Genomic DNA, 12,580 nt, shown 5'->3' on the forward strand with positions numbered 1-12,580 from the left:
ACTTAATAATATATCAAAGTTGGTATGGAATTTGATGACTACAAGTACAGTTTTGTGTCAAATTTTTGTCAATCGTGTCTAAAACACAAATTCCATTTTGTTCAACTATTAACCAGATGCCAGGGATTCATCGCCAAATAACTCGCCAAGGATGATATGATGGATTCAGTAAAAATGCTAAATTCACGCCAAAAGTTAATATTTCATTGCTGTTGTATGTCATTACCAAGCAAGGCGTTCACTCTCATAACACCTTTATTCGAGAGTATGTGAGAAATCTTTCGGTAAACCACTCCCATTGGTGCAAATCTGATGCATTTTCATTTTTTTTTTTTTCAATTACATGGAAGAATTTCGCGTGATCACCTGTGAAATCTTCATGATCTAAATCTCTGATTTAAAGATTGTTCAGTTTTTATAGACACCTTTCTTTTTAATTTCTGTTATACGAAGTATACAAAGAAAAAATATTGTAAATAAAATAATATTGTCTTCTAACTCGAGATTTTGAGGAATTTCAACCTTTCGTAACTCCCTGAATCTCAAAAACCCACTTGTGAAATTATGTCTCTCGTTGAATATGATAACTAAAAAGCATTATGAGTTAAATAGAAGACATTTGGTATATTGTCTTAACATTACTTTCTATCGTTTTCTGACCATGATTCAAAAATGTAAATTCCGTGTCTTATATCAAATGTATGAAATTATGCGTTTTATCAAATTTGTAAACTCATATTAAATTTTGAACGAAATGCATTCAAATGTCTGTCTATCCGTCTTTTCAAATACAAGATAATTACCGAACAAAATGATAAATAATTATGAATCAATAAAAATAGCATTAAAAAATTATTTGTAAAGCATTTACTCAGATCTTTCGGAAGAGTTAAAATTTATCGTTCAGAATCAAAATTTGAAAACGATCGCTGTTGGATATTTAGAAGACAAACATTTCCAGGATTTCGTACTTAAATCAAAATAATAAAACCTGAATAAATAAAAGTAAATAAAGTTTTAAAAGAAGCAGAACTTCGAGAGGCAATTCCCCCATTACATTTAGTTAGATTTATAGTTCTTCAACTTTGTGAATCAAGAACGGCTCCCCTAATGTACTCGAGGTAAAGTTTTCAACTATTTACTTTCCATTACTTGATGAATGATTGATTACAAAATTGGGTATCCAGACGGATGACAGGATTTTTTTCCTTTGGAAAATGGCTGCCTTTTCTTGGAAGTCAATTCTTTAAAAAGAAAAAAAAAACCTTCGTTTAATATTTGATGATCGGGAATCAATTTTTTCACCATCGTGGAAGAAAGATTATTTGCATATTAGCCTAGATGACGGCTGCATTTTTTGCTGCATATCGGGAACGTTTTCTGGATCTTGTGTAATAATCTTGATTTAATGTAGTAGAAATAATTTTAACCCTTTTTAATTATGATTCGAATTGCATGATTGAATGATTTAATTATATTTGAATGAAATTAGAATTAAACAAATAAAAATTCATTCATTTGACCATTTCCAAAAAAAAAAAAAAATTATCGCTTAAGTGCTAGTTGAAAAATTAGAATTCTGTGTTGAGCATAAAATCAGAATTGTGTGTTTGGAATTGTTTTTTTAAATTATTATCGTTCTAAGGTTTCCTCGTATTTCGTTTATATAAAATTTCTTCTATTCTAATAATAATTATTTTTGTCATATATTTTAAATGTATACAAATTTTTTTAATTAAATAAAAATTCATGCAGCCAGTAAAAGAAAGTACCGATTTACATATTCATCAATTTCTTCATAGATTAATTACTCACATTATTAATTAGAATTTTTTGTTACAATATGAAATATTAACTTCGAGAATATGAGTATAAATAAACCACTGAATAATATCCTCATTTCGTTTAACTCATCACATATTTTATTTAAAGAATTCAAAATGTTACTGCGTTTGCTCATTTGCTAATATTTTGATAACGCATCTTTTTCTTGGAAAATCTAAATATCACTTAGTTTTATATTTACTTATCATGATATGAATTAATTACAAATATTATATCTTTCGTAATTCCGATATATTATATTGTTCGAATATTATATCGTTATGCTAATTAAATACGAATATCGGGGCCTCGTTGGTCTGGTAGTAAGGTTTCGGCTCGTGAACCGTAGGGTTTCAGAGTAGAGACTCGATTCCACCGAAGAACCGTCGTGTAAGGGAGTCTGTTGCACGTTAAATCCGTCGGAGCCAAACGTCCTCCCGCTGGCGTGGTATGATGTAGTGTGTAGAGTGGGAGGGAGAGGCTGACAGCTCAGGTGTCGTCCTTATCATCTGACCGCGGTTCAAAATGACGAGGTCTGTCCCAAAATAGCCCTAGTGTTGCTTTATAACGGGACGTTAATATAATTAAACCAAACCAAATCAAACCTAAATACGAATATTATATCTTTCACGACTAAATCTCAAATATTGTGTTGCTTTTTAGGGGGGGGGATGAGGGAAGGGTTTTAATCCTTCGAATCTATTGTATCACAAATTGGTTTTCTTTCAAAATATAAACAATTGAGTAATTTGAAATTACTATGTATCTGACCTATTAGTCGGTACATTTTAAAAGAGAAGAACGAACTCTGCATAGCATTAAAATCTAAGTGCTAATGGATTAACCTTTAGATTATCATTATTTTTTTTTTTATTTTGGAATGCTTTTTAAATATGAGCTTTTTGTTTTCAACAAAAATGTGTCATACAGGTCTGTTGAGCTTATTCATACTAGATCATAAGCATATTATAAGGGGGGGGGGGAGATAGAATGGTGGAGCAAACGTGTTCTACTAGTACTGCTAATTATTAGGTTCCATTGGTATTTAAAGAAAGGGGGGGGACTACAGCTTATATCTTACAAGCATTTGTTTTTAGAACTGTTTACACCGAATACATTTAAATTAATATCATGCTTGATAAAGATGTAACGTATAGTTTGCAAAGTGGAATTTGGCAGATGATGCATAAAGTTTTCATTCTTTTTTTCCATAGCATCCACTGAACTCTGAACAGTGGAACAGTATTCATTGAATTTTAGAATTGGTAAAATCTCATTAGCGTTTATATTCTATTTCGTGGAACGTATGTATCTCATTAGACTTAGAAGTTAAGTTTAAGGAATTTAAATCGGGAAAAATATTATGTGGGATATCTTCTGATATTGCTCTGTAGGAACGTTTTTTAAGATTTCACAAGCCAGTGGTAACTTTAATAAAAAGGAATATTATCAATTTCGGCGATCAGCTAACTGATTGCTCACTTTATTAATAATATAAATTTAGTAGTTTCAAGCAACTTTGATGAATTACATCTAATGACATCAAAATGGAATTACGATTTTAAGCTATGTTGCACTTTAGACAAATAGCATTCTTATTGGTCTGCTGTGTTTGGAATATTTAGAAGGAAATTGAAAAAAAAAATCAGTCCGTTTCTTCGATGCCGGGGGGTGGGACTATGCTAAATTTTAATCTGGAATATCACTCGAAAATGGAGGGAAGATGTTGATCTTTGAAATGGTGTAAGTATCTTGCATATGCATCCATCATAAGTATCTTCATCTTAGCATTTATCATGAACAAACATTCAATAATAATTTAACTCTGCCTTTTCTCTGCATTCACTCTGCCTTTTCTAATTTTGTTCGTACACTAACTAGAAGAAGGATAGTTAAAATATCAATGTAGAATATTTTTTAAATTTAGTTACCTATTATGGTATGTGTGTTGAATAATCATATATGCAATGAATGTTCCTTCTTTACAACAATTAAATTTTTATAAAATGTTATTGTATTTATAATAATAATAAACGTTTATTCCTGATGAAAAATGAAATGACTGCTTTTTACTCAAAATATTTTATCCAGTATTGGAAGTGTGTTTTTATTCCTTATGCTTTCTATTTATCTTTCATGCTCATAAAGAAAATTCCCACTGAAATTATTTTCACCTTCTTCTGCAGGAGATAAATATCTATGTGAAATATTCTCTATGACATGCTCTATCTCAGCAATGGTAGAAATCACTTAATGTTTGTTACATTTTTCGTTTTTTGCCGCCATTTTGCTTAGATTCTTTCCTGCACTAATCATCTAGCTTGGTTTAAGTGGCAGCAAGCATGCCATTTCAAAAATGTAAATTTGGAAATTTAAATATACAATAAAAATAATATATCTGAGGGGATCAAAATAAATGGATAATACTGCATTTTTGTTAATTTTTTGTACATTATCTTACGTTGAATTTTTAAAAATCAGATGAATCTATCGATTTAAAATAGAGCATATACTGAAATAAGACTGTTTTTGTGAAGAACTATTATAAAATTACGAAACACTTTTTTAATGCCTAATATTTTTGAAAATAAAATCATTAATTTTCCGAAAAAAATAACATTTTGATATCGTGAGATTCCAAAAAGTGCAATGAATCCGATATAAAATAAATAAATCTTGCTTGCATTTATAATTTAGTTAATTGTACTTTTGAGAAACATTTTTAAACAAAAAAAAAATGAAAGTCTTTTTTCTTTTAATCTTAACATAAGGTTTATATTTCCACTCCCAAATATAACTATCGTAGTTTTAGGGTTCAACATGCAATTTTCAGTTGATGACATATAAAGCCAGTTAATTTACTTTAATGTACTTCTTGCAGCTAATTTATATTAATGCACTTTGTTTGTAAGGAAACATGTTGGCATTCCCTTACCTATTTCCTGATGTTTTTGTCATATTCGAGAACTACAAGAGTGTATTTATAGAAATGACATTTTAAATTCAGGTTAATTAGGAATAAAATCTGCATGCTCATTCTTTTTATTTTTCATATGGTAATTATGAATTTTTTCTGTTCCGGAACAAAATAAACAGATTTTAAAAAAGGATGAAATTCTTGTAAACAAATCTGATTAAACTCGAGTATTGTTATTTGTATTTAATCATCCATTTTTTAAAGCAAAGAACGAGTTCTAGTTTTTTTTCTCGGATTCGTTTAATTTTAAGAAATTCTCTTCTCTACAGAAGACATCATTATTATTTATAGCTTTAATATTTAAATTTCTTTTCCATTAAGATAAAATAAATCTATAAAGTAGCAGCAATAATTATTTTAACGGTTTATGGAAAAACAAAATAAAAACATTTAGAAGAAATTATTTTTTTTTCTTTCGATACAAAATACAATATTATTATTTATAGCTTTAATATTTAAACTTCTTTTCCATTAAATTAAAATAAATCTAAATTAGAAACGTTAGTCATCTTGACGGTTTATGAAAAAACTAAGTCAAAACGTTTAGAAGGAATTCTCCTTTCTATTTGATACAAAAGGCAACATTATTAGTTATTATGTTGTTATTATTTATTTTCCATTATGTTAAAATGAATCTAAAAATAAACAGCATTAGTCATTTTGACAATTTATGAAAAAAACTAAATCAAAACATTTAAAAGAAATTTTTTTTTCGATACAAAATACAATATTATTATTTATAGCTTTAATATTTAAAATCATTTTCCATGAAATTAAAATAAATCTAAAAATAAACAGCATTAGTCATTTTGATGGTTTATGGAAGAACTAAATCAAAAAAAAATGTTTCATCAATTACAAATGTAGTATTTAAAATAACCTAACAGCTACAGATATAATTGACAAAAGCGATATTGTAATTCAGTTTAATTGGAGAAGTATTAAATATATTTCATTGTCATCATAATGTAATTCATTTCTTTATGGTCTATTTTCCTCTTAATGTTCAAAAATATCCTGCTTAAAGTAATATCGAATTACCAGTATTATCGTTTGGTCTTATTAATATGCATTACAAAACACATTATATGCATATTAACACGTGACTGTATTAAATTTAATTTTACGATTTGCGGTTATGATCACATGACGAGAACAACTCTGAAGCTGGGTAACAAATCATTTTCTAGATTTCCACGCCACATTAACGTGAAGAAAATGTCGATTCAATGTGCATAATTACATATATGAAAAAATATAATCTCGAATTTAAGATTTTTAATGCTCAAAAAAACTTTTCTATTAGTTCCCTATTTCCTATATCATAAAAAATATAATTAGGAAACATTTTTTCAATTAAATTAATGGCAAATCCATCTTTTAAATTTAGTCTTATCTTAGAAAGCATTTATTCGGATAGTTCCTCTGAATACATAAATCTTTACCAAAAACGTAAAAGAATCGAGCAAGAAGAACTTAAGATTAAAAAAAAAAAGATTTTTTTCCCCTTCATACTGAATTAATTACTCAATTTTTTTCCTCATATTAAATTGCAGAATAAACTCATAAGATTAAGGAAAGAAAATATATAAGCAATTAATTCATGAGATATTTTAAAACCATCAATGATCTCAATGAGATACTTGAGAAAAAAATTAAGGGAAGAATAATTTTATAATTAGAGTAAAGATTGTGCTAAAAGGGAAAAAAAAATGTAAGATTCCTTTTGATAGAAAAATTCAAAGAATTTTAATTCTCTTTTTTACTTATTTAAATTTTTTTCAGTTTGGATTAGTATTTTATTATAGATAAAAATATATCTTTTATATTCACGTGAAGCTTTACTGAGAAGATATCAATTCGTCTGCCTGCATTATTTTAAATAGCTATGAAGCAATAGCAAAAAGTTTTCTGTTAAAAATTTTCGTTTGAGGATTATTTTATTTAAATAAATTTATAACCTACTATGATCGAATATTTTTAGCTATAATTGGATTTTAAAAAGTTTGAAAATTTAGTACTGGTATAAATACATTCCTTTCATTTATATAATGGAAATTTTTTTAAATAAAAATAAAAAAAATGTTTTTTTGAAATAAACTATTTAGTTGAGGATTTAAAAATTGGATTAAGAACATGAAAATTGATATCTCAAATTTCTTGGATTATTTACTAGTAAATGAAAGACAATAAATTTTGCAACACTTTAGTAATAACTATACGAAGCAAACACAATGTCTTTTTCAAATATTACTACGTATTTTTATTTTTAAACAATTACATTTAATTATTTTGTGTATAAAACGAAAATTGTCTGCAATCTATTTTAAAGTATCCGACTTGGTAAAAAACACGAATTTGAATGAAAATTCGCATTTATTTATTTATTTATTGCAGTTTCAAAAAATAAGTATGTTTCTGTTTCCAATGATATCTTTATTTTGTCTCTATATCAATTAGGAGCCAAATTATAGCAAACTGCTGGCATGTAAGTGATGCTTATTTACAAGCATTTAAAACCGTTAAATGCATTTTCTGAAGAATGAGTTTTTTCGTAATTCTACTGTACGAGTGTCGTCATATCTCAAACAAATAATCAAGATATCTTAATGAAATTTGTATTTAGTGCTCATTATGTTATGCAGAATGTTATGAACTTGAATTTGATATTGAATGCTCTAGAAGTGGATTTATGATTGTTTAATGCAAATATTGTTGAAAAAATTCCAAAATTTCATATACTACACACAATTTTTTTATTTTTTAATGAAATTTTTAGATAATAGTTAGTTACATTGTAGGGTATATTACACATGTAATGTTACAAAGAAAATGGAAAAACTGTAACAGTTTTTTCTCTAGAACAATATTAGTTTTTGTTAATAAATGTTACACTTTCCATCAAAATATGCTTTTATTTCAAAAGTTACATATATATTTAAATAATTTCATTTTTATTCATCATTTTATCCTTATGTTAATATAAAATATCATATAGATATTAAAATATTTGTCTTTTTAAATTACATCCTTCATTTTTAGGTTTCAGTGCTGCTACTTTCCCTAGTTTTTAAACTCTGATTAAGCCTAAATGACTTCATTGTGAAGGACTTTTAACTTATCTAAATATAAATCGAGATTTTACTGCCAATTACAGTATTTTTTTTTCTCATAACATATTAAGCACGGAATTCTCATTATTTCCCGGTTATCTAAACAACCATTAAGCCTAAATTTCTTCAAACCGAACAGAACATATTTTTAGTATACATATCTGTAAATCGATATTTTCGCCTTGATCACTAAATCTTGATTGCAAACCGAAACGGCAGCGCATGACACATAAAAAAGGATCTCATTATCAGGAAACCTATACAGGGAAATATATATATTCCCTCATTTCTTATTCACTTCACCATTATCTTGCAGTAAACGCCGTTACATTCTGATTATCAAGAATTCCATCATTATGGTCGTTATACGAGAAATAATTCAACTCCTGCAGTCTTCTAGTCATAAAGGCCCACTCTCATAATCAGGAGCAGGTGATTACGGAGGGAGAGCGAGGTGTGCTTACCCCCTCCCCCCTCCTCTTGTAGTGTGGAAGCAGGTAAAAAAAACCTGGCAGCAACTTTTGCTTAATTGTGATCGGCGCGTACTGTAAACGAGTTTATTCCAATTTATAAAATAATTATAAAAAGGTTTAATGAGGCGTAAGTTTAGCAATAATCAGTAATTGGCTGGTTATATAAAATTTAGTTAGTTAGTTTTTTTTTTTTTTTTTTTTTTTTTCAATTCTGAATGGAGATATTTTAATACAGTAAATTCCGTGGTATTTATTAAATGCAATTGGTAATTGAGAGATATCGTTTTCACTACTGATGAAAATAAGCGTAAATGAAATTCATTAGTTAAATCGATTATTAAAATCAGGAGAAGTAATAAAATGTGGCTTTGTTTTTTACATTAAAAGAATCGATTATAATAGTAATAAGCATTTACATTAACTGGAACATTTAATAATTCCCCCGAATTGGGGATTTCAAAATAATTGTTGAGACGACATGAAAGGAATTTAAATTTTATTTCATAAAAATTAGAATCTGCTCTATTTATTAGAGAATAAAATTATATTAACAAATGATATAACGCATTTTTGATATAATGCAGGGTATCCGAGATGTATAAGACAGATCGCAAAATTATGTAAAACATAAACTGTAAGATACAGAAACAACATTTTAATTTTTAATTTCTTGTATTAGAACTACTTAAACATAATAAAAACTACTAAACTATAATTACTAATACTACTTGCTATAATACTATAATACTTAACTATAACTAAACCATTTTTATTTAAAAATATATAAACCATTTTAATTACTAGTTTTTATAATATTTTTAATTATTTTTTTGTTACTGTTGTGTTCGTTTTTTCCCCCTCCTTATGTTTTTTTTTATTATTATTTTTATTTTTGTAGTTCTAACTCAATACAATGGATCGCTTTAAATTCTTTTATTTAACTTCTTTAATCTTATTGTACTTTCCACTGCTTTGCTTAGATTTTTTCAAACAAACAAAAAAATAAAAGAAATTTTATGCATACCATTTTGAAAAATTGACTTTTTCTCCTGAAATTTTGTATGCTTAGTGAATACAAAAATGTTTTTTTCCAAAATCAGGCTAACCATTTTAAAACAGGATTTCAAATTAAATTTAACCTTTTATTTTATTTTTAAAAGTAATACTAGAATTTTCTGTTTAATGAATGCATTAATTCTTATTTCAAGATTTAATTCTCCATATTAATAATGCTCTTGTAAATCTCATTTCGTACATTTAATGTAGAAATTGAAACCGTTTCAACTCTCTTTTTATAAAGTAATTTTAAGCTTATAGGAAACATTAAAAAATGTTTTTAATATATATGTTAATTAAGAACAGTTATATTAACGTCCTTATTTAAGAATATGCATGTAAATAAAAAAAGTGTTTAATGAATTAATTTTGAAAAAATTGTCAACATTTTCAAAACATTTTGTGCAGTTAAAATTTCATTTTTTATATAATTGTTCGCTTGAGAATAAATACTAGAATAAAAAAATTAATAATAAAAAATGAAGTATAAGAAAACGTGATAAAAGTAGACTTAAATTTATAGCATTAATGCTGGTTTAACCACTTATTATGAAAAAAGTACAACATTTTACATTATGTGGAGTTTATTCTCTAACAATTGTTGTATTTATATAATAATTGTTTAATTATTAAATTTATAATTTAATATTTATTATATTTATATTATATATGACAATTTAGATGTGCATTTTTGGAAAAGGTCGAAACTGTTAACTGGTTAAGTAAGTAACGAGCACTTAGTAAAATTATTTTATTCGTCGTTTATTTTGTATTTAATAATAAATTATAGAATCAGATCGTTCAGATCCAATAATTAAATATTTATTTTATATGAAAAATTTTAAAACAGAAATAATATCAAAATTCAGTTGTTTTTTTCAGTAGCAATAATTTAAATTTTTCGAGTTAAATTACATAATTCTGGCTTTTTTGAGATCATTTGTTTTACCGGGAACATTGGTTGCGCTTAATGTCATTTAAATTTGTTATATATAACTTGATATACATGATTCCATCAGCAAATTTTTTTTAAGCAAAATTGTGAGAGATGTAGAAAATTAATTTAATTAATTAAATTAAATTAAATTAACAACTTTACACCTATGCTCTTTATTGTATGCATGGATATTTCAAATGGAATTGAATCTCAAGGCATTATAGTGTCTTTTAAAAGTTAGGTGTCGCGGTAATCTGTTTCAAATTGCGCTTTAGATTTGCAGTAAAATAATATTACTTTCTGATTCTTCGTGTATACTTTCTTTTCTTCTTTTTTATCTTTCAACAATAGACAAAAATCACAAGATTAAATATTTGACGAAACTATGAAAACAAATTAATTTCATTCCAACTATGCAGTATATTGTTAAAAAATCATGTAAGAAAATTTATTTGAAAAATTTTAAGAACAATGAAATTGATTTCATAAAAGGGAGAGACAGTTATTTTCAAATTCCAGAATGGTGTAAAAGTCAGTATTTTGCAATAATATTTTCTGCGGTTATCGTGAAAGAGCATTAAAAACTTATTTTTATTTTTTAAATTAATATTTTAAAACAAATCTTTCGGAAAGACACATTCTCACTGTTTATGTGCTAAATTTAGAAGCTGTTTGTCAACGGTAACGCTTGCAAAGCATCAACAAACACATTATCCTTTATTACTTGTAGAAATGGAGATTTTTTCCTTAGGTAGAGACTTTAAATGTAATAAGAAATTTTAGTTGAAAAATATTTGTTTATGCAAAAAAAAAAAAAAAAAAAAAAAAAAAAATGAATTCCAATGTAAAATGTGCAATTTTTTTTTTTTTTTTTTTTTTTTTGCAAAATTTGGCGAAAGATACACATAAAAAAAAACTATATAAAACTTCCGGCATGGTGACTGGCTCTCGTAGCTCTAGTGGGTGCAAAAATGATGTAGGGTCATCTACCTCCTAATAATCAGGGGACATTCTTCCTATTAGATGGTTGTACCGTGGCCGGTGATGACTCTTAGGACTCAACCATAGTTCCCGCCATTGCAGTCGCTGTGTTTCGATCACTCTTGCATAACTTAGTCTTTGATCATTCATGCATTTTCATCCTTAATTGTGGAATAAAATAGTCAAGTGTAATTTACCATATGTATAATTACCATATCTATAATTCTTTTCTACGTACGTGCAGTTACAAGATATACAACTGAGAATAACTGTGTCGGTTTTCTACAATTATTTAGCATTTGCCGACTCTAAAAACCAGTTGTATCTCCAGGTATTATCGGTAAAATAATTCTCAATTAAATATTTTTATGTAATTGGCCCTTCAGGGCTTCCTCAGCATTGTATTTTTAAACTCGAAATTTGATAGATCAGTGACATGCATTATTTAAAAAAAAAAAAAAAAACTTACATTTTCCCTCTCATTATTTATTCCTCATACGACCTAACTTTTTGTTATCTTACCAAATTTTAAACTTTAATTTCAAAAACGAAAGTTATTAAATTTCAACTAAAGAGAAAAACAATTGTTTCGTAAAAAATTTCGTAACAAAAAATCTTTTGTAAAAATTTTTCTTCGAGTCTGGTCAAATTTTAATTTGAGTTCAATTAATAAAATATTAAGCGAATTATTGGTGTTTTTCCTTGATAACTTCCGAAAAAATTAAAGCAAAAAAAAAACGATTTTTAAATTATTTTAAAGATGACTTCCGAAAATATTAAAGTATAAAAACGATTTTTGCATCATTTTAAAATTGAAAAAAAAAATTTCTTTTCAAGTTTTTAATGAATATTTTTTAATAATTTTTTAAGTTATTTTATTCTTCAATTATATATTTCATAGTGAAGGTAAAATTAAAAACAGTTTTTCATTGATGATATTATTATATCATCTTGTCTCTTTTATTTCGTTGATGATTTTAAATGTGGATATTCGACATATTTTTCCATGTTAAGTAAATTTCAATATTAGGCATATTTTTAATAAAATTTTGAAATTTTACTATTAATGTTTAATTTGAGAACGAAGCCATGGTGAATATTTTTAAAGTGTGCTTATTTCTAATTATTTCAACTATTTCCTGTGATACATTTAATTGTATAAAAATATTGTGAGAAAAAATTAAATAAATGCAGAAACGCTGTAAGGATTCTAAAATAG

General features: G+C 26.4%; 1 protein-coding gene across 1 annotated transcript in view; it reads left to right on the forward strand.

Moving 5' to 3' along the window:
- The window catches only part of LOC129987827 (dual specificity calcium/calmodulin-dependent 3',5'-cyclic nucleotide phosphodiesterase 1-like), a 324,248-nt gene that overhangs the window by 192,265 nt on the left and 119,403 nt on the right, over positions 1-12,580 (forward strand). The gene's annotated exons all lie outside the window — the stretch shown is intronic.

This window comes from Argiope bruennichi, chromosome 10 (genome assembly GCF_947563725.1).
Source record: "Argiope bruennichi chromosome 10, qqArgBrue1.1, whole genome shotgun sequence".
Taxonomy (NCBI): Eukaryota; Metazoa; Arthropoda; class Arachnida; order Araneae; family Araneidae; genus Argiope; species Argiope bruennichi.